The sequence below is a fragment of the Balaenoptera physalus genome, assembly GCF_965194825.1.
Source record: "Balaenoptera physalus genome assembly, chromosome: 8".
Classification (NCBI taxonomy): Eukaryota; Metazoa; Chordata; class Mammalia; order Artiodactyla; family Balaenopteridae; genus Balaenoptera; species Balaenoptera physalus.
This window is the reverse complement of record NC_138887.1, coordinates 25,441,183-25,462,752: the sequence shown is the minus strand read 5'-3', so window position 1 is coordinate 25,462,752 and position 21,570 is coordinate 25,441,183. Positions and strand designations below refer to the sequence as shown.

At 37.2% G+C, this 21,570-nt stretch overlaps 1 long non-coding RNA gene across 1 annotated transcript in view; it reads right to left on the bottom strand.

Annotated features, from left to right (window-relative positions):
- LOC309666299 overlaps positions 1-21,570 on the bottom strand; it is a 157,711-nt gene that overhangs the window by 96,594 nt on the left and 39,547 nt on the right. Inside the window, exon 2 of the long non-coding RNA XR_014267023.1 lies at positions 5,395-5,590. This is a non-coding gene — a long non-coding RNA (uncharacterized lncRNA). The remainder of the gene's footprint in view (positions 1-5,394; positions 5,591-21,570) is intronic.

Genomic DNA, 21,570 nt, shown 5'->3' with positions numbered 1-21,570 from the left:
TGTTATTTGTTGTCTTTTGATAATAGCCATTCTGACAGGTGTGAGGAAATGTCTAATTATGACTGTGCATTTCCCTGATGATTAGCGATGTTGAGCATCTTTTCATCTTTCTGTTGGCCACACACATATGACCATATGGCATATAGTTGTTCATAGTAATCTGTTTGATCCTTTGTATTCCTTTGGTGTCAGTTTTAACTTCTTTTTTATTTCTGAGTTGATTTGAGGCCTCTTTTTTTTCTTGATGAGTTTGGCTAAAGGTTTATCAATTTAAAAAATATATATTTTGAAAGAACCAGCTCTTAGTTTACCTGACATTTTCTTGCTCTCTTTTTTTTTTTTAAAGCTTCTGTTTCATTTAGTTCTGGTCTACTCTTTATGATTTCCTTCCTTCTAGTCACTTTGGGTTTTGTTTGTTCTTCTCTTTCTAGTTCCTTTAGCTGTAAGGTTCAGTTGTTTGAGTTTTTTCTTGTTTCCTGAGATAGGGGTATATTGTTTTAAACTTCCCTCTTAGAACTGTTTTCGCTGCATCCCATAGATTTTGGATTATTGTGTTTCCATTTTCATTTGTCTCCAGGTATTTTTAAATTTCTTCTTTGATTTCTTCAGTTATCCATTTGTTGTTTAGTAGCATGTTGTTGAGCCTACACATGTTTGTGGGTTTTGCAGTTTTTTTCTTGTAGTTGATTTCTTGTCTCATAGCATTGTGGTCAGAACAGATGCTTGGTATGATTTCAGTCTTCTTAAATTTTCTGAGATTTGTTTTGTGGCCTAGCATGTGATCAGTCCTGAAGAATGTTCCATGTGCACTTGAAATGAATGTATGTTCTGCTGCTTTTGAATGGAATGTTCTATATATATGTATTAAGTCAATTTAGTCTAATGTTTCATTTAAGGTCAGTGTTTCTTTATTGATTTTCTGTCCAGATGATCTGCGCATTGATGTAAGTGGGGTGTTAAAGTCCCCTACTGCTATTGTGTTTCTGTCAGTTTCTTCCTTTGTGCTGTTAATATTTGCCTTATGTATTTAGGCGCTCTTATGGTGGGTACATAAATATTTACAATTGTTATCTCTCTTTGGGTTGATCCCTTGATCATTTTGTACTGTCCTTCTTTGTCTCTTACTACAGTCTTTGTTTTAAAGTCTATTTTGTCTGATATAGGTATTGCTGCCTTGGCTTTCTTTTCATTTCCATCTGCATGGAATATATTTTTCCATCCCCTCATTTCGGTCTAGGTTTCTCTTTAAATCTGAAGTGAGTCTCTTGTAGGCAGCATATATATGGGTCTTGTTTTTGTATCCACTCAGGCACTCTATGTCTTTTGACTGGAGTGTTTAGTCCATTTACATTTAAAGTAATTACTGATAGATATGTACTTATTGCCATTTTCTTCATTGTTTGGAGGTTGTTTTTGTGGTTCCTTTCTTCCTCTTTTGCTCTCTTCCCTTGCATTTTGATGACTATCTTTGGTGTTATGTTTGAATTTTTTTCTCTTTTTTGTGTGCATATCCATTGCAGATTTTTTATTTGTGGTTACTGTGTGATTCATATATGTGTGTGTAATTATTTTAAGTTGCTGCTCTCTTAAGTTTAAACACAGTTTAACAACCCTGCATTTTTACCCACCCACCATGTTTACTGTTTTTGACATATTTTACATCTTTTTGTTTTGTTTGTCCCTTAACTACTTATTATGGATATAGATGATTTTATTACTCTTGTCTTTTAACCTTCCTACTAGCTTTGTATGTGGTTGAATTTTTTCCTATTAAAAATAATCAAATTATAATTACTCTACATTGATACAGTAAGGTTTACATTTTGCATTTTACATGGAGCAGCTTTACATTTTAAAGCCCTCAGATCCTTGGACTTCCAGAGTCCTTGGTCTGAATTTACAGGTTATATATTATGTACACCTTATGTAATCACTGTATCTTTTTCAGTTTTTCATAATGGTATAGATATATCTGTATTTATTTCAAGGAATAGAATTTAATAGCATATTCAGCTATATCATTTACTGTGGAATAATAATAATTTTCCCAATTGTGAAATAACTGATCCAAAAATTTATCTTAATTTTGAACCAATTTAATAAAAATTCAGTAGAAAGTGCTGCCAGATAACAATCAGATATTTTGTTAATTTATGCACAAATTCAGCAGAATTGATGTCACCATATATCATAAATTATACTTATCTTGACTTTTAGCCAAATTTTCTATGATAACTACCAGGTAATATTAAATAATTCAACTTTTCTCTAGTATCAATGTATTATCATGTGTGTTGTCATGTTATACATGACATAAAATCTAGACAGTGACATCTACTTTGACTATAGAGGTAAATTCTCTGTACTGCTATGGGGCTGAAACCAAAGTGGTCATCCAACAGACTTAACAAGAACGATAAATCATTGTCAAAAATCCAATTGAAATTGTGTTATTTCTTGATATTAGTACTGTTTCTTTAGAGTACATTTATAAAAAAAAGAAATCATAAAGTATCATTATTGAAAAGTTTTGTTCAGTAATTTTTTAAAATAAATTAATGAGTTTGACTAGAAAATATTCTCCTTACAAACGAGAATAAGGATGCTGTAATACATATAGTAGAATTATTGGAATTTAGCTAATTATTATAATTTAAAAATGATTTGTCCAACAAGACCTTTCCAGCCCTGGTATTCATTATTATAATCCACTTTTAATTAATTCCTTGGGGCTCAAGTTTTTTTTATACTGTCTTATCAACTAAAAAAACATTCCTTATATATGGTGGTCAGGAATTCTATTTCCAAACTCCATTCACCATTCTAATTAGCTTGCTTTTACAGAAGGAAAATGTGAAATCTTGTATACCCTGAATAAAATAAAATAAAAAGAGTATAATTCCTTTAAAACTGACTCTCCTCCTAGTTAGTTAAATATCTGATTAAAACTCTATGAAGGAAATGGGCATTAGGAATTAGTGAGGGTTCTTTATAGCAATGGCTGAAATTATAAAAGATAGAGGCAGAACAAGTCTTGGACATATGATCACACCATATTCCAGAAGTATCAATTTATTGAATAAATCCCCTGTGGTACCTGTGTCCCACCAAGAGAAATGGCAGTTAGTAAAATCATCCATCTTAGGGTGGTTCCTAAGTAGCTGAGAGTGCCGGATTTTATTTGCTGCCTTTCTAGGTATGCCAAGATCACCTTAGCTTTTAACAAAATAGAGACAGTTTTCAAGAAAAGAGTCATGGGCTCCCCTGGTGGCACAGTGGTTAGGAATCCGCTTGCCAATGCAGGGGACATGGGTTTGAGCCCTAGTCTGGGAAGATCCCACATGTCGCGCAACTAAGGCCGTGCACCACAACTACTGAGCCTGCGCTCTAGAGCCCGCAAGCCACAACTATTGAAGCCCACACGCCTAGAGCCCGTGCTCTGCAGCAAGAGAAGCCACCACAGTGAGCCCATGCACCACAACGAAGAGTAGCCCCCGCTTGCCCAACTAGAGAAAGCCTGCGCACAGCAACAAAGACCCAATGCAGCCCAAAGTAAAATAAATAAAATGAATTTTTTAAAAAATTCACTTAAAAAAAAAGTCATCAAGACAGCCAAATATTTCTAGACACTAAATCAACATAAGAACTAAGAAATGGTCATCTGATTTAGTGATGTGGAAATTGTTGATTTCCTTGGCAACTGCAATTTCAATGGAATTGTTGATGGGAAAAAGCCAGATTGCAATGGGTTGAGAAGTGGGTGGGAGATAAGAAAGAATTCATTATGAGTGTAGAAAACTCCTTCAAAGTGTTTTGTTATGAATCAGGATGAAAAAGATAGCCAGAGAGGGTTAGGGGACTAAAAGAGAGTTCTTTCATTATTTTTTAAATGGGAGCATTTTTAAATGCTAATGGAATAAAAGCAGAAAAAAAGAAGTTGAACTAGAAGAGAGAGGTCAATGTAGCAATTTCCCTGAGAAGGGGCAGAAGACTCTCAGGTAGGAAAAATGACATCACTTCCAACTTTAACAGAAACAAATGCCCAAGTGTTTATATGGGCACGTTTACTAATCCACTGGCAGAAGGTTGAGGGCTTTTCCTTCTAACAGCTTTCAGTCTGAAATAGCAGAGAAGATACCTGTTGAACATGATGTAGGAGATGGGGGAAGTGGCACCATTAAAAGCTCAAAAAATAAATTTTATAGAAGTGGAGAACTGGGGAAAAAAACTGACTTTATTTTTTGAGATGGGCAGTGTTACCAGCACAGCCAATATTAACACTTAAACAACAACAACAAAAATCAAACCTTAATCTAATTAAATCTCTATGTCATCTCACAGGAACTATGAGGGATACAAGGATATGTTTAGTGATATCAAGAAAATGTAATTAGCCAAGGTCCATGGTATATGTGATACAATTGCTTCAACAAAAAACAGCAGTTTTAAAGGGTAAAGGAACACTGTTTTTAATACAACTAGGAAAAATTGAGCATTAATGGGGTACTAGATCATTTAGGATTACTATTATTTTGTTAGGTGTAGTATTAATAGTGTATTTATTTAGAAATGACTTTATCTCAGAGGTATGGGAAAGTATGAGCAAAAAGATATGATGTCTGAGATTTGTTTTGAAATTTGTCAGCAAAAAAAAAAAAAAAGCAGAAATAGAAGAAGCAAGAAGGGCAAAAATGCCAGTAATAAATGTTGATAAATAATGTGGAGACAGAAATCCTGGGCATCTCTTTCAAGATGTTTTGTTGTGAAGAGAGAAACTGTGAGGTAGCTGGAAAGGATGTGGAACAAAGGGGATTATTTATTTTAAGTGGTACTCAAGCATGTTTGCCTGCTGGTAGAAATATCCAGTAGATAGGAAGAAACCAATTATATAAGAAGGAGAATAGTAATGGGCACGAAGTTGCTGAGGTGAGAGACGATGGCATCCAGAGCTCAAGCAGAGAAGTTAAAAGTTCATCTTTGATAAAGGGAGGGAGCCTTCATCCACAGCAACAGAGAAGATAGTGTGACTGTGTACAGATGTAGGTAGGTTCTTACTTGTGGGAGGAATTCAGAGTTCCTCAGTGACTGCTTCTTATTTCACAAGTCTAAGGTGAGATAGTAAGATTAAGGAAGCAGTGAGGAAGACATTTGAAAAGAAAAGAGAAACATGAAATAGTCCTGGAAACCCAGAAAGTGCTTTTCAGTGGGATCTTTCTTCTAACGAGTCTCGATAAAAGCGTCTGTTTATATATTAATGAAGGCTGTGATGTGGTCATAAATGGAATGAGTACCATGTTTCTTAGATTATTTTCCTGTGAAATCACTTTACTTGACTTTTGAGAGAATCTGGGTAGTGAACAATTCTCAGTCATAGACTCTCATAAGGCTACTTACTTGCAGATAATCAAGCAAATGAAGAAAGAAAGGTATTTGTGACACTCATGCCACCGGGCGCTTGTGCCTCTCATTAGCCTTCAAAACTGTATCAACTGTTCAGACAGTGAGGTTCCAAGTGGCTTTCTGTAGGAAATGCTACTGTAGATGCAGTGTCTTTCTTCACCTTCTTTGAAGATGTATCCTTTTAAAATCTCTGTAGAAGGAGAGGAGAGTGATTAAAGGGAATACACAAATGACACAATGGAACTTCGTTAGCATATCTGAAACCAGGCTGTGTTCTCTCTGTGCCACGTAGCACATATCATGTGAAATAATAATAGATTAACACAACATCCTGGTGGAAGTGGGAGTTTGAAGGCCAATTAGACAAAACACTTTTTTTTCTAATGTGTCAAAACAGTGTAAGTGGCTGTGCTAAATAAATTCATGCTGGTGCACTGCTGTGAAAATTGAATGATTAATAACCTTCAGTATTATTCCTGCTTCGTTTAAGACAGAGTAGACTAATGATTAGATATCGTGCAGCGATACCCTTCTATATGGATATTGCAAATTCCATGTTAATTCTCTTCTTTCTATGTGTCGTATATTCCCCCCGATTTGCTTTTGTCCATTCTGACAATTAATATAAAACCTCAGGCCCTAGACTTGAAAGAAAGTAAGCTTTGAAACTATAACCTAAAATGATTTTGCTGTGTGGAAGCGTGTTACTAATGAATTCAGTGTGCCCGAAATGCTCCCAAAATTTTGGGCCAAATTAATGTAGGAATATATATATTTATTTGTTTCTACCTGTAATGCTTGCTCCATTGTGACTTGATAAAAAAAGTCATTTTAAGGAAAAAATGAATTAAAAAATACTTTATCTGCATCAAAAAGGTAGTGCTTTATCATGGCTCTTTATGATTTAAAGTTTTTATAAAAATATTAGTGTTATTTGAGTCTTTCAATTTTACAGTGACTTTCATTAATATATTGACTGTTTCCTTTATGTGGATTCAATGAAATTATGAAGAAATAAAGGATAAATATTAACCCTTGTGGTACCTTCGTCATCTGGACACACTTTGTTTTCTTTGAGAAGGTTTTCTTGATATGGGATACAACTAAATTTTTAAAATTATGTGGTAAAATGTTTATAAAATGCTATATGTCATGTTTCTTAAATTGAATGTGCATATATAATTCAGTTTTTTCATCATCCACTCATTGCAAGAAAATAATGTGAAACAAACAAAACTAGATATAATCTTTGCTAATCTCCTTACAGGAGAAATCTGCAGTGACTTAACCAGCATATAGATTAATAGTCTCATTTCAAAGTTATTACATGGAAAATTGGAGTTTTGACATGCCGAATAAATATTTAAAAACTGAAGTTAATAAATGGCATTTTATTTAGCATTTTTAATGAAGTGATATAATCAACAATAGGTAATCACTTAGACACTTAGAGTTAGAAGAATTATAAAGCCCCAGAAGCCAAATCAGTTCATTCAGAGCCTTGCTAGATAGAACTGCTCTCATTTGCATACTGATATAAGATACTCTTCTTTCCTTCATAATTTTAGTTTACAAAAGCATATATTAAGTAAACAGATTGTATCAAAGTTAAATTTCTTGAATTAAATAATTGTATTGTGGTAATAAGAGAGAACAGTCCAATTCTTAGGAGACATTTGTCAAAGTACTGAGAGATGATGTGTAGTGCCATGATGTCTGAAAATTAGTCTTACTGTATAAATGTGTGTGTGCATGTGTGCATGCGCACCTGTGAGTGTATGGGGGAGGGGAGAGAGAAAGAGACTGACTGCTGTATCAAAAAGCACTAAACATGTGGCATTGACTTTGGGAATGAGTGGTCCAAGTTGGAAGAGCCTAGAGGAGACTGTTAGTAAGGGTTTGAAAATATTAGTGTGAGATGGAAAGAAAGGAGTCCTTGTTGTAGAGTAAAGGAAAGTTTGGTAATACTGGCACCTGCAATTAAAAAAAAAAAAAAAATAGAAAGTGTACCTGATTGAGTTTGTCAATCTGGCTGCGAAGGTTTCCAGGAGGAATTGAGAAAGTGGCAACTGGCTGTTTCTAGCTGCCTGCTATAGGTTGAAGAGCATCCCACCCCCAAAAGATATTTAAAGTGCTAACCCCAAGTTAGTGAATTTGACCTTATCTGGAAGTAAGATATTTGCAAATGTAATCAAGTTAAGTGAGGTTATTAGGGTGGGCCCTAGTCCAATGTGACTGGTATCCTTATAAGAAGAGAAGAGACATAAACACATGGACACACAGGTAAAATCCCATGTTAAAATAGAGGCAAATATTGGAGTGATGTGTTTATAGGCTAAGGAACACCATGGATTGCTGGCAACACCAGTAGCAAAGAGAAAGGAATGGAACAGGCTCTCCTCTAGAATCTTCTGAGTGAGCATGGCCCCCTACCAACACTTGATTTTGTACTCATAGCCTCCAGAACTGTGAAAGAATAAATTCCTGTTATTTTAAGCCACCCGGTTGGTGGCAATTTGTTATGCAGTTAAAGGAAACTAATATACTCTCTATGGTAAAATAAAAGAAGAAAGAGATGAACTAACAAAGAGTCTGTTTGGTTTTGGGGAATTTATAAAATAATATAAAGGAGCTAGGACTTCCTGGATTTAAAAATAAAGCTGTTTCATATCCCCAGGCTTTCCCAGAAAAAATTCACAACATAAGACATGACTTCAGGGCAAAGATCAATCCAGGGTACCCCTGGAGGACCTTCTGTTTCTGTAAGACAGAAAGAGCTAATTAACTTTCACTTAAGCAAAAAACTTTCTAAGATTCTGAAAAAGTTTCCTTGCAGTCTTTCTCAATTAAACAGTAGACTTCCGGGAACCTTAAAGGCACTGTCCCACGGAAGCTTCACTTTGGGTATGAAATAGAGAGAGGCTTTCCTGAAGAGATCTGTGGGTGTGACTTTTAGATAATAGAGTGAATCCCATTATGATTCATAGGAAAGTATGAGACAAAGACAGCACGAAGTGAAAAGAGGCCTTTGGTTGCTGAACCTTCCAAAGGCAAGTAGAAAACCCTGAAATCTATTCATTTGCAAGTACAGGCTATTTCTTATCAAAATGGCAAGATGACTCAGCCAGTAGAACCAGGAGTCTAGATGATGGATGCAGGGGTTTCATAGAATCATTTCCAGGGAATAGGACTAGATCGTAATCAGTTGAGACAAGTGCTCAGCTGGCTTTCAGGATTGCTGTGGATGAGTAACTACTATGACCCTGTTTCCCACTCTCCCTTCCCTTTCAGTGGGAATGTCAATTGTGATTATTGTATCTCAGCTTCACCATTTTAGGTTGGGTCTGTGGACAGCGGGTAAATTCTCTCTTTAGTTTATAGGTCTTCATATTGAAAGCAATCATGCTCAATAAATATCATCCATGTAGCTTCACCTGCACCTGGAGCTGAATTAGATGACAGGATCCTAGGCTAATGCTGTAATTGTTGGTACATTTTGGGTTCTTGGGATGGTGAAGGTGCTAAGTACATTTTACATATGGAAGAGATGTAAATAATTTGTAGACATAAGATGGACTATGGCAGACTAATGATGGCCACAACTCTTTGATGTTCATTCCAGTAAGGGGTCAGGTTCAGTTACCCTCTCCTTGAGTGTAGGCAGACTCTGTCACTGCTCTGGCCAATAGAATATGGCAGGAGTGGTACAGTGCCAGTTTCTGGGCCCAAGCATTAAGAGACTAGTGGAGTTTACATCCTCTGGACACTCACCATGCTATGGGAAACCTAAGAGATGTTTTTAAATGTAGGTTTGGTTAATTTTCAGCTATGGTGAGACCAACAGTTGAAGAGACAACTACTTTTGAAAGGATTGTTTGTTGCTCACAATTGTCAAGAGGAAAGGACACATAGTACGACATAGGGCCCTGCAGGGATCCGCTAGGGTGGGTCAGGAGGCAGAAGGAGTGGGGAAAGTATGGAGTAGGAATCTTTATCTTGATCTCCATAGGAAAGGCAAGGCCAACAAGGTAAGAAGTTTTAGGACTGGCTAGTGTGAATAATTTCAGCAGGCTCTGGGATGTAGGGGCTGTCTTTACTGGTCTGGTACCTGGTGCTGGGATAACTAGACCAGAGGAAAGACTGCCCCCTATAGTGTAAGAGCCAGATAGAGGAGGTAGTAAAGAATATGGGCTTTTGATTGGTTAGTTGCATACAAAGGGCATGCTCCCTTGCACGTCATTTGCTATCTGTGAGAAATAGCCAGCGCTGGGTGTGGCAGTCTCTCTCTAGGCAACAAGGCCTCAGAGGCCAGCATATCAAGAATACAGAAAATGGTCTATTTTTCCATCAGTCTGGAAGGACGTTGTTGTTGAGGAGAGTAACTACCACGGCTTCCAATTCTTTGATGAAACCTCAGATGCGTGGCCTTCTGGCCACCATATTGTTGGAGCATTCGTTGTAACCCTGGGGGTTGCAGCTTTCTATAAATTTGCTGTGGCTGAACCAAGAAAGAAGGCATATGTAGATTTCTACAGAAATTATGATTCCATAAAGATTTTGAGGAGATGAGGAAGGCAGGTATCTTTCAGAGTACAAAGTGATTCTGAATGTAAAGAATTTATTTGGGTTGCGTTCCATGGAAGTTTGTCACTGACCTGTGTTCCTGAACCTTGAAACTATGAACTGTGAGTATCTGGGCTAAGGAACACTTTTTCTTGATAAATTAACAATACTGTGGGAGGGAAAAGAACACAGAGAAAAAGAAAATATAGTTAATACAGGAGACTGCTTTAGTCAATGCATGGTAGACATGTGAATGGACCATCTTGAGGGTTCAGTTAACTGAAACCGTCAACTGACATCAGCCTCATGAAAGACCCCAAACAAAAATCACCCAGCTGAGCCCAGTCAACCCACAGAACCATGAAAGGTAATAGTCAGCTGTGTTTTAAGCTCTAAGTTTTGGGGTGTACAATCCCAGCATTTGATAACCAAAATAAAATCTGTGTGTGCCTATGGATATACGTGTATCTGTACACACACACACGCACACACACACATACATACATACACAAACATACACAAGGGGAGAAGAGAAAGAGAGAAAACGTGGCAAAATAGTGACAACTGATCAATCATCTAGGTAAAGTATTTAGGGATGTTCTCTGTAATATCCTTTTGACATTTCTGAGGACTTGAAAAATTTTTTAATTAAAAGTTTGAGGAGAATAAAAGCACATAGAATACCGAAAAACCATATTATGTGCAACATGGACACAAATTCAAATTGTATTATGAAAGCCAGAAGAAAGAACTAAATTTTTTGTTAGGTTGATGATCATATGAAAAGTATCCCCATTGTGAGTGAAGCCTGCATAATTAGAGGCCTAACTTCTCTGCTAAACTATTAGAGAGAAAGAAGCTCTGTAAATAAAAGAAATGTGAAAATACTGCCAGATTTAAAAATACTCTCACATTAGGCTACTTCCAGAGATCTGGGAATTATCATTGTTGCCTCCCAGCAAATCTTTGAGGAAAAAAAAAAAGTGTTCTTACATTCTGATAATTGCAAAATAAAGATGTCTCTAGCATTCAAAAAATAAAATATACTTTATTAGCTTATATAACTGAGAAGTCTAGAGGTAGGTGAGGCTTCATATAAAGCTGACCATAATTTTTCAAATATATTAACAAGGGTCAAGTTTTTTCCTGCCTCTTCCCTCTGCCTTTCTCAGTGCCAGCTTGATCCTGAGCCTGATTCCAATATGGCAGCCAATGCATCCCAAGGCTACCTGCCTTCTCATTCCTTCAGGAAAGAGCAAGTGTCTTTAAATATCTGAGATTCCTTAAGACCAAATGCTCACTATGCTCACAAGGTTCCAGGCCATCGTCATGTCTAGAAGATGGAATGCGATGATCAGTCCTGCCTTGGTTTTGTGGTTTACTCCACAAGACAGGAGTGATAGAAGCATCTCTCATACCACCTACAGGAGACGTAGATGTGCTGATAATTTAAAAAGAGAAAATAGATATTCCATGGGCAACTAATCAATAACCACCACAGGATGTATTCTCTCTCCAGTTCTCATCGGTTTCTCTTTGTACAGAGCTTCATTTTTCTCTTATGCTGCAAAATGACTGCTGGCTACTATATCTGAGTTTAGAATACCTCTTTTCAAGAAGATAGCCAGGTTTACATAGGGAACTTCTTGTGCCAAGGCAAATTTACAGGAAGCAGATACTGCCTGGCCTAGTCTGAGTCATGTGACCAAATAAATGTGGTCATGGCCTTGAGTCATTGCTGGTAAGCAGGAGGTATCTGGTGCACCATTTCATGTGTGGATCATGGATGTCACTGAAAAAGGAAGTTCATGGGAGGACCGTTTAGTCAACCAAAAGTGGTCCACTCTAGGTTTCATCATAGATGAGGTATTGATTATTGGTTTCAGATAGTGTGATAGCCAGCCTCCAAGGTGGCTTCCAGTCCTTCATTCTTGGTGTTCATATCCTTGTGTAATCCTTTCCCACCATGAATGGTCTGTTCTGTGTGAATACTGTGAACATGATGGAATGACATCTAAGGCTAGTTAATAAAAGACATTGTAGCTTTAGCTTTGCTCTCTTGGATTGCTCACTCAAAAGAGAGCCAGGTACTATGTCATGAGGTCTCTCAAACAGCCCTAAAGAGAGGCTCACATAGACAAAACTATGGCTTTCTCCAGCAGCTAGTCTCATCTGGCTAGCTATGACGTTTTGGCAACAAGGGAGACAGAAATTTGAACCCCACTTAAGCTTTCAGATGACTACAACCTCAACCAATATCTTGACTACCATATCATAAGAGACTCTGAGGCAGAACTGCCCATTCCTGTCTCTTCTGAATTCTGGATCCACAGAAATTGAGAGATATATAAAAGTTTATTGTTGTCTTAAGCTGCTAAATTTTGAGGTAATTTACTATGTAGCAATAGGTGGCTAATATAGATTGATATTCTTTATTTTATTAAAGAAAAATTTTATTGCTTGAGGGGTGTCTGTGTGTGTGTGTGTGTGTGTGTGTGTGTATTCTGTCCTGGAGTAGTTATATTAGGTATTATACTTTATTAAATGTTTTCTTAGAAGCAAAGGAAGCTACTCTTAATTTTTTCTTTTTTTTTTTTTTTAAAGATTTATTTATTATTTATTTATGGCTGCGTCGGGTCTTACTTGCGGCACACGGGATCTTTGTTGAGGCATGCGGGATCTTTTGTTGTGGCACACAGGCTTTTCCTTGTGGTGCGTGGGCTTCTCTCTAGTTGTGGCGTGAGGGTTTTTCTCTTCTCTAGTGGTGGTGCACAGGCTCCAGGGCGTGTGGGCTCCGTAGCTGTGGCATGCGGGCTCTCTAGATGAGGCACGTGAGCTCAGTAGTTGTGGCACACAGGCTTAGTTGCTCCGCGGCATGTGGGATCTTAGTTACCTGACCAGGGATCAAACCCGCATCCCCTGCATTGTAAGGCAGATTCTTTACCACTGGACCACCAAGGAAGTCCCTTAATTTTTTCTGATTAGGTAGTTACTGATGTATCTTCTACTTTTAATAATAATTAGCTAGTGTGTATATATATATTATATAATATATATATATATATATGCATATTTCAATTATTTCCCACCACAGTATGAACTAGGTTATTAAGGAAGAAACTGAGGCTTAAAGAGGTTTGGGAACCTATCCAAGTTCACCCAGGTAGTAAGCGGCAGCCCAAGGATTCAGGCCACGTTATTTTACCTCAGTGCCTATATTTTTCATTATTACATATTATACAGACCTTCTATTCCTAGTCTTGACCCTAATTGCTCATGATTTAGTCTGGAATTTGGAATGGTGATATTTTACTTAGGATTTTGTATTACGTAGAGATTGCTGTCTAGTCATATATACTATATTTTGGCATTTGAGTGTCAGAATGCTGTTAACTTCATAAACCAAATTGAACTGTTCTTCCTCTTTTCCTAGATTCTGCACCAGTTAATAGTGTGAAGATTATATTATATATTCCAATAAAATATGAAATAATGAAATAATATATTTTGAAATTTTGGAATCAAACTCCGTGGTTTCAGAATCATTTTAAGAATTTTTTGAGTCGATGTATTTTTTCTGTTTTTAATATCTTTGTTGTGAGATAATCACAAAATTTACAGAAGAGTAGATTTTTCTGTTAAGTATAGTTGATTTACAATGTTGTGTTAGTTTCTGGTGTACAACAAAGTGATTCAGTTTTTTATATATATATTCTTTTTCAGATTCCTTTCCATTACAGGTTATTACAGAATATTGAATATAGTTCCCTGTGCTATATAATAGGTCCTTGTTATTTGTTTTTTATATAGTAGTGTGTATCTGTTAATCCCAAACTCCTAATTTATCCCCCCCCCCACTCCTTTAGTAACCATAAATTTGTTTTCTATGTCTGTGAGTCTGTTTCATAAATAAGTGCATTTGTATCATATTTTAAATTCCACGTATAAGTGATATCATAAGATATTTATCTTTCTCTCTCTGACTAGAAGAGTAAGATTTTTTTAATGAATGGTTTAGTTTGCCAGACTGATATCATATCACCGTCAGATACCATATTGTGTAATTCCCATAAATAAAGACTTCCCCCTATACAAATTAACACTGATACATTTTTCCATCTAATTCTCAGATACCATTCAAGTTTCACTACTTGTTTCAAAAATGTCTTTCTTGCAAAATGATTCAGTTTATAACTACTGGCTGCACTTAGCTTTCATCTCTCTTTAGTTTTCTTCAGTCTGGAAGAATTACTCAATCTTTACTTGACTTTGGTGACCTTGGCATTGCTATAGTTTGCAGTTATTTTGTGGAATGCCTCCCAATCCGGATTTGTCTGGTGGTTCCTCATGATTGAATTCATGCATGGATCTTTGGCAGGACTGTGACAGAAGTGGCTGCATCCTCTTTGCATCCTTTCAGGTGACACATGATTTCAATTATTCCCATCACTGTTGGTGGTTCACTTTGACCCCTTGATAAGCTGATATCTGTCGGGTTTGTCCACCGTCAGGTTACTCTTCTCTTTTTGAAATTAGTAGGTATTTTGTGTGGAGGTAATTTAAGGCTATGTAAATATGTTTTCTATGTATTTATTAAATTGATTTTTTTTATATGGATTCATTGTTTCTCATTTTATTCTATGGCTTATAATCCATTACTAGCACTATTGGGTTGTTCGTGTTCTTTCTGATGAGACGAGTGGGAGCCATTTCAAGCCAGCTCTTGTGTCCTCTTCACATGTCCCCGTTATTCTTTGAGCAATGCCCAGTCTCTGGCATAAGATATTCCAGATTCATCATGTAATTTCCTTGCTCCAGGCATGATATTACCATTTCTTCCAAGAGACCTGGTTACTTTTAGTGGAGATGGTTTTGGGAAGCCAGTGTCTGAGCTCTAGGTTTGCTTATGTTATTGAAATGTCACTGATTCCAGATAGAGAACAGAGCTAGGGAGTATATGCATGTATGTGTGTATAGATGCATGCATACATACACACACACAATGTGCTCTGTATTTATTGCTTTATCTGTCTATATCTCTATATTGGAAACTCTTAGTTCACACTAACACGTGCAGTTTCAATTCAACACCACAAGCTTCATTTTTGTTTTCTCCCTGTCCATACCCCTAAGTCCCTTCTACGAGATTGAGGAATCCAGCTCTCACACTGCTTGACATATTTACTTATTTGACGAACCCCCTGTTTATGACCTATCTCAAAATTTCCCTATCACCCCTCTTTCACACAGAAGCGTCCCTCTTCCTTTTTTGATCTAACTCTTCACAGTGGCCTCCCCATTTCCCCAGAGTGAATGCCAGCACCACCTGTTGGGGCCCAGTGTGTCATTGTCCTCCACACCTCACTTGGGTTGTGACACCGTACTTTCTATTAGGCCACCCTCCTGTGCAGTTGCTGTCCTTATTTTGCTCAAGATCTGACACTTCAGGCCACAGTCCCATGAAGTATTATCCTTCTCCCCATGCTTGGGTTCTGACTTCCCACAGTGAGTGACGCCTACAACTGCTTGGGTTGATACCCCACTTCAGGCTCATTCCCCTCCCAGTACACTATAGACACCTACTTTTCCCCGCCACATCTAATAGACTTGGGATCCAGTTATCTGGGAAGGGAAGGGAAGGGAGTGGGAAAGAAAGAAAAAGAAAAGGGTGGATAATTTTTCAATAACTGTTTTCAATTTCCTCTATTAGTCTTTTTTTCCAATAATTTCAGGTTTGAACTTATTTAAATGTATATATTTTTCTCAGATAGATTTAGCCATTTCAAAAATTTCAAAGCACTGAATAAAGAGGACAAAATTCTAAATCACACCAGTTACAAATTTTGAAAAATAATTCTCTGTTGATCTCATGGTTGTGCACATCTTGTGAGAAGAGGCATTAACTGCCAATTCTTCACAATGTTTCTACGTGTGTTGTGAGGTTTTCTTTTTCTTAGACTTAACAAACAGGTTTGGAAGATAGAGATCATTTTAGAGCAGAGGACAGATTTTTTTTTTTTTTTTTTTTTTTTTTGCTGCCCAGTATAATAAAGATGTCTCTGGGCAAAAGTTGAGCAGGTTTGCTTGCAGCCTATTATAGAAGATTGAGGTTTTCTCTCTTGTAACACAACCCCCTGTATGGTGAGACCGTTATCCTAACACTTGTGGGAGTTGCAGCTTGGGAAATAAACATAAGAAAATGATGATTCTCTAGCTTCTGATGTTGCTGTGAGTAATCAACTATCCTTTGTCTCTAACTCAGGTGTCTTGTGTCTCCTGCCAGCTTCTATGAAACTGTGTCAGCATAACTTGTGAGCTTGCAAAAATGGCAACATATCAGATACTTTATAGTTATTACAAGGAAGGCACTTGGCTGCAAATAACAGAAAATCTAAATACCACTAGCTTAAAGATTTGTTTTTCTAAAATATACAAATAGATAAATAAAAATCTTGAAGTGAGGGGTGCAGTAATGATGCAGTTGCTAAAGAATGTCATCAAGGATCTGGATTCTTTCTATTTTTCTGCTCTTCCATCTTTGTCAAGCATGGTTTATTCTCATGGTACAGGCATTATCCATTTACCAGGCAGGAAAATGAGAGAAGAGAAAAAACAATGGATGGGACCATCAGTTTTGCCAGAAAAAATTTTCCCTGGGAGCCCTAGCCAAGCAAACTTCCACTTACCACTTATTGTCACAGGGACTACCCTAGGGTCTAAGAGCAAAAGTTTGAGAATATATCTTAGGTCAGCCAAGAAATGGTATCTGTCATAAGTATTATCCTATAATACTTAATCTTCTTTTATTATCCTATAATACTTAGTCTTCTTTGAACATGTTACAAAGCTTTCTCATTTCTAATTTTGTGAATTTGTGTTTTTTCTGACTTACCTTGAATATATTTGCCAAGTATCTCTTTTTATTATTATTAGTTTTTGTTTGAAAAAATCATCATAGGGAACTTCTGATTCTGACTACTGTGAAGTAACAGGAACTGGATTTACTCTCACACTTGAAAGAATTGAAAATCAGTGCAAAATATATTAAACAATAATTTTCAGACTTTTGACATCAGACAGTACAGGAAGGTGACACCTGAGAGAGGAGATGTCACATAGTCAAGCAGTTCCTAAACAGTGGCATGGTGGTAGCTGCTAGGTTGATTTGCCACAGAAAGGAAGACAGTGAGCCAAAAATGGATCTGGACAGTTTGATTCTTGCAGCAATGGTAACAACTTAGAGCTGATTTTCCAAAGTTCAATTCCCACAAGTGTTATCTGTATACCCACTGGGGGTGCATTACAGGAAAAGTACCTTGAGCTAGCAAGCCTGGCCAACCCATGCCCTAGAGGAAGACATTGTATTTATTATCTTGGTCAGATCTCTCGCCTCTGCCCCAGAGGGAAAACTATCTCTTGATGTTATACAAACATCCTTGAAAAGACAGTCCAGGACAAAAACTGTCACAAAACATGTAGAAATGCCATGGAGGACTGGCAACAGGGAAAACAAGGAAAACAAACAAGGTGAGCTCTGCAATAGCCTCAGTTTACTGCCTGGAGAGGGTTACCAGGGTGCAGGGCAGGGAGGGGCAACCGAGGCAGAGCTTGGTCCTCTGTCTGCCTTGAGGAACCTTCTGTCCAATATTAGTTAGAAGCGTTGAGTATAGGGGTTTTTCCTCCTTGAAAAGCTCTGCCTCGCCTCGATAAATCACAGGCATCCAAATTTCTGTCTCATGTTCTGTTTCTGGAGATTTCAAACTATGATACAATTTTATAGTCAATTTTTATAAGTGCTTCATAGATACTTTAACAAGAATGTGTATGTAATATCTACATTTATACACATATACCTGTATTTATACATACCGGTTGTATGATCATATTTTGAAATAGTAATAGGGGTTTCTTTCCCCAAGTATGCTTATTTCCATTTCTCCCCTCAACAATGAAGCAGCAGGACTAACCTTCTATATGCATGATCATGAGGAACAAGATGGATACAGCTTAGACTTATGAGTCAAAATCATTTTTATGCTTTTCCAAGTGTACTCTGGAAATCAGTAGCAGAGCAAATGATGTTGACAGCAAAGGTGTGCAATTGCAAGACCTACCCTATTCTTCCTCATCTCAATAAATGCCAGCACCATTTACTAAATGGTTAAAGTGAAATTTTTGGAGCTATACTTGACCCTGCTCTTCTTATCACATTGCACATCCAATCTTCAAGTAAATATTATCAGCTCTACCTTCAAAATATAACCCCAGTCTAATCTCTTTTCAACACCTCCACTGCCATCCCCATCTCTCATCTGGATTACTGCCATCACTTCCTAATTTGTCTCCTGCATCTGCTCTTGCCACCATCTCATAATCTTCTCCCCATCACAACCGGACTAATTTTTTTAAACGTACATGAGATCATAGCACTCCCCTGTCTGGAACTCTCCATGAACTTCTCATCTAATTTAGAAGAAAATAGTTTTTCCTCCAGTCTTTTGTCTTTTCACACTTCCTCTCATTCACTAGCTTCCAACCATCTTTGTTGCCTTCATATTAGGACATGGTCCTGCATCAGGACCTTTGCACTTTCTGAAACGACTTTTTCCCTACAGATCTAGGCTACTGTCTCCCTACTTAACTCATGTTTCTGCTTAAATGTTACGTCCTCAAGGAATCCTTTCTTGACCATCATTTTAAAAATTATATTCTTTATCGCTCTCTGTGTTCCAATCATGCATTAGATTTCTGCAAGGGACCTTTAACTAACATATTATCTGTTTCTTATTAGTTTATTTTCTACCTCCTCCATTTAATAAAAGCTTAGAAGAGACATATCTGTTTTGTTTACTGTTGTTTCTTCCAGGTATCTAACAGTGCCTGATACATATTAATAACTCATTGTTAAGGAATGGATAAATGAATGAATTATTCAAACTAATGCCACATTTTGGTTAGTTTTATGTTTGGGTCATGAATATAGTATACTGTTTTGTTGTTAGTTTCTTTTTTCTTGGAGCTTCTGACTTATTGGGGGAGGAAAAGGAAGAAGCATTTGCTTATCTCACTTAATCCCTAGTATCTTTAATCTCAATCACTCCATTTATTCCCTCATTTTATTCTTCTTGAAGTCACAGATTTTTGGCTCTAACTTGCATTTATGTCCACATATTTAGACCACACATTTTTGTACAGATTTAATTGACTGTTAAGTTTCAAAGGGCCACTTTTATTCCCTCAGGCTCTTAAAGTAAAGGATTTTTGGACTTACACTTGACCCTGTTCTTTCTTTCACATAGAACACGTGTCTTCCACCAAATCCTATCAACTCTACCTTTAAAATATAGCCAAAATGTAATATTTTCTCATTTCCTCTACTACCATGCTTATTTCTCACGTGGAATATTGCCATTGCCCTCTTTTTTTTAATATATAAATTTATTTATTTATTTATTTTTGGCTGCGTTGGTTGGGTCTTTGTTGCTGAGCGCGGGCTTTCTCTAGTTGCAGTGAGTGGGAACTACTCTTTGTTGCGGTGCATGGGCTTCTCATTGCGGTGGCTTCTCTTGTTGTGGAGCATGGGCTCTAAGAACGCAGGCTTCAGTAGTTGTGGCACACGGGCTCAGTAGTTGTGGCCCGCAGGCTGTAGAGCACAGGCTCAGTAGTTGTGGCACATGGCCTTAGTTGCTCTGTGGCATGTGGGATCTTCCCGAACCAAGGCTCCAACCTGTGTCCCGTGCATTGGCAGGAGGATTCTTAACCACTGCACCACGAGGGAAGTCTCTGCCATTGCCTTTTCATATCCTCAATTTATTTTAAATTTGTAGTCACGTTGTCTTTGTTTTCAATTTTCTTTTTTTTCCTGGAAATATCCTCCAAGAGCCTTCCTTCCTTCTGTTCCAATTTGGACAGATTGCTCTTGTTGACCTAAAACAAGTAGGCTGCCAATTATTTCTCCAGCAAAATGGGTTTAGCAGAGAATTGTAATTTGTGGTGTGCAAACGTGGTGAATCACGTGCAAGTCCCCAGAAAAATGGAGAACTCTTTTATAGAGGGGGAAAGGAAGTTGGGAGGGCTGTCCATAAACAAAGAGTCCAGGGCTTTTCATTGGCTGAGTTGTTGCCAGGAAAGGAGTCTTTCTTCTTCCTACTGGGCTCTGCTATTGTAGCCAGGTGTGAGAGCTCGCACTTCTGGTCTCCCTACTCTATTTAGTTAAGGTTTCTGTTTATTAATTTTTTACACTCTCTAGGCATGCTGTATGGCTGTCGCCTTAGGACTTGCCTTTATTTCTAGTAACACTTTTCTAGAACCAGTTTCTTAACATTCTTCGTGAAACCATTATTTTGCCAAAGTATATCCTCAAATTGATCTCTCTCATTCTTGCTCTCTCTCCTTCACACACACACACACACACACACACACACACACACACACACACACACAGACCTCTAATATCTTTTCATTATTCTTAGATCTTTTTTGATTCATCTGCATCAGCCCTCCATGGGAATATTCGATCTGAACATTTGTCCCTAGTGTATGTTTTTTCTTTCATAATTTCCTCTATTCCCACCACGTCTGTCTTCTCTAATTTAGACTCAATCTGAACTACATTTAGTCAGACGTTGGGACATTTAGATTAATCATTTATATCTTAGATTTTTCTTTTATAATTTTTCTACTCTACATTCTTTTGATCTACATTCAGGGAGATTTTATTTACTTTGTTTTCCAAATTTAATACAGGATTTATGTTCATCAGTTGTACATTTTATTTCCAGTAGTTTTTCTATTTTTTAGTTGTTGCTTTCACACAACATATGATTATTTTTCATGGATGCAATATTTTAGTGAATGTCTTTAAGGACAGCAAACAATTTTTTAATGTTCTCTTAAGTTGTGGAAATTAACTTAGTTTCCTTTATTGTAGTCTTTACTTTTTATTTTGGTCTTTTACTTTCAAATACCTGATTATCGGCTCATAATGATAATATGACTAAAATCTTGGTTATTAATTCATAATTAATAGGAAAGAGGAAGGGGCACATTTTATATATGCATAGACTATGTTGACTGATTCTTTTAAGGGTAGATCAGGGACCTGGCTTTTATGCTATGTGTGCCTTAAATTCCAGGATTAGAAGAGATTTGTGTGGGATGCCAATAAACATACTTGCTCTTTTACTTCTCAGTAGAATTCTGTTAAGTTATTTAGAGCACTATACTCTGTTGGAGGTTTTATTGCATACTTGCTAGCAGCAGGCTGTTCTCCATGCAGAAGTTTGGGAAGGGGGTGTCAAGTGCCTAGTGCTCAGTAATTCATGACATTTCCATGTTCAAATCTGGACTCCCTCCTCTTCACTTCCTCTGTCAGAACTGTACAATGGATTTCCACTGCCTGCTCTGTCTGTTGGCATGCTTCAGTCCACTTACTGTCTTCTAGATATTTGATTAAACCTTTTGTCTGCTATACTTTCATGTAGTAGAATACAGTTTTAGAAATTCTGTTATCAATGAAATGTGATTTGGGGAGAGAGAGGAGATAAGTGTAAGTTTTCAGTCTACCCTGTTGACCCAGAATCATTTAGATATTGTTGCTGCTTTTTA